Source organism: Propithecus coquereli, unplaced genomic scaffold (assembly GCF_000956105.1).
Source record: "Propithecus coquereli isolate 6110/MARCELLA unplaced genomic scaffold, Pcoq_1.0 Scaffold64, whole genome shotgun sequence".
Classification (NCBI taxonomy): Eukaryota; Metazoa; Chordata; class Mammalia; order Primates; family Indriidae; genus Propithecus; species Propithecus coquereli.
The window spans coordinates 2122435-2124328 of NW_012152396.1; the positions used below are offsets into that span (position 1 = coordinate 2122435).

The window sequence follows — 1894 nt, forward strand, 5'->3', positions numbered from 1 at the left end:
GGAGGAGAGAGCAAGCAGTTTGTTTTAAGTCCCCATCCTGAATCACGTGGGTACAATTTGTTGTTGTTAAACCTGTTTGGATGAGACTGTGTATTGCTTTTGTGTAGAGGGATAAAGGGCAGTCACTTACTTGACCTATTTCGGTACTTGTGAAATGCAGACCCGACCCCAATACTGCGGGCCCAGGCATAAGAGTACAAACGGAGGCCCACGTAACAAATGTCTACATGTTTCAATGTTTGAAATCAAGCTGACAAGCTGTTAAATAAATAAAATATGTTCTATCCTCCTAACTTGGCAAATATACCTTCATAACCACCTGGAAATCCAGGTTTAAGTTTAAAACTCTTAGACTCCTCTGAGCTCTGTCATGGAGCTTGGCGAAATATGGAGAAGCAGCTTCCAATCCAGGGCTTTCCCGGCCCCTCCCAGCTCTGTGAGGCCCTCCTACCTATGCGTGTGCACACCTTGGTCCTCATGTCTAAACTCTGTCCACATCCTCCTCAGCCAGCTGCCTCGTGGCCACCCTTTATACCTAGAGTTTTGCACCGTTGCAGCGTGATCTGCCCAGAGAGGAGGCCTGCGCAGTTGCTGGACGTTTGCATGCCATTCTGGCATCCTGGGATTAGAGTGAAAGGAGGGAGAGTGGACTCTTTGGTGATCGTGTCCCTTTGGACCCACGAATGCCTGGCTACCTGGGGAGTGTCTTGGCTAGTGCTCTGTGTGCCTGAATCCAAGGGAGGTACCGGTCAAGTGCTACAGTTTTTTTTTTTTTTAGGCTTTGGAGAAAGAAATATAATTCCTTCCATTTAATGTCTTAAGAGGGGTACTTGTTGCCTTGACAAGGTACAGGGGTGAGCTTTCCATCTGGGGAGTAAAATGAACTGTGGATTGTGAGTAGAGAGACATCTCCCCGAAAACTCCTTTTCTTTCTGTTACACCTGCATGATGCAGGTATGACTCACACGCTTCCTCTTTCTCCACGGCTATTTAGTGAGAATGGAGTAACTTCAAATGGAGGCTGTAGACAAGGATGGAGGGGATGGCTCATGGGAGGCATCGGTTGCCAGATTGTTTCAGAAAGAAGGAAAAGTTTTAGATGGAAAAAAAACCATAGCTCAGGTGTAATTCTGAGGGAAAAGTGCCAAAACCTACCAGAGATTCCAGAGGAAGTAGTTGTGGAGCAGAACAAGAAGAAACAAGATATCAGCAGAGATCAACCCCTGAGAATCTTAGAGTCAAAACCCCCACGGCAAGGGCAGGTGGGGGTTTTGTTTCTCCTTCCCTCACACCTCTGGAAGGCAGCAGGCTCCTGAGCTGCTGGAGAGCTTCTCTACCCTCATGAGCCCAAAGGCTGGTGCCGCCAGTGAACTGGGAGCTTCTTGAAGACAAAGCATGAGGCTGCCAGCGCCCTCGGGATCACTCCCCATCATTACAGACCTGAGCCGGATGGAGGGCGCTCTACTGCTTCTCCACCCATTGCGTGACTTTGTTCTCCCCAGGGAGCTTCAGCCTTTAGTGTTCGTGTTACTTGTTCCCACACAGACATTTCCCAACTCCTACCCAGACTGCAGGAGACACGGGGGGCCGGTGAATCCCGGGGGGATCTCTGTGATCCCACGACTTGGACATTCTGGGTGGGCTGTCTTCCTGGGAGAGGGGGCAAAGATGACCAGAGTGCTAGCTCTCCTCCACTCAGACTCTTTTTCTCACCATTCCCTCCTCTACCCAATGCTGCTGAGTGGCACGGGTGCACCAAGGGACGATCTAGCTGGGACTGTCAGGAGTGGCTGTTTCCCTCCGTTGGTGCACCCACCACACCGAGGCTTCCCCAGAGAGTGGGGCTTACACCTTTCCTTTATTTTTATTTATTTATTTTATTTTTTTATTTCAG

General features: G+C 49.5%; 1 protein-coding gene across 1 annotated transcript in view; it reads right to left on the minus strand.

Annotated features, from left to right (window-relative positions):
* Positions 1-425: 425 nt before the first annotated feature.
* GC (group-specific component (vitamin D binding protein)) overlaps positions 426-1894 on the minus strand; it is a 68862-nt gene continuing 67393 nt past the window's right edge. The window contains exon 12 of the mRNA XM_012659834.1: positions 426-436. The gene's annotated coding sequence lies outside the window, so the exon portion shown is untranslated. The remainder of the gene's footprint in view (positions 437-1894) is intronic.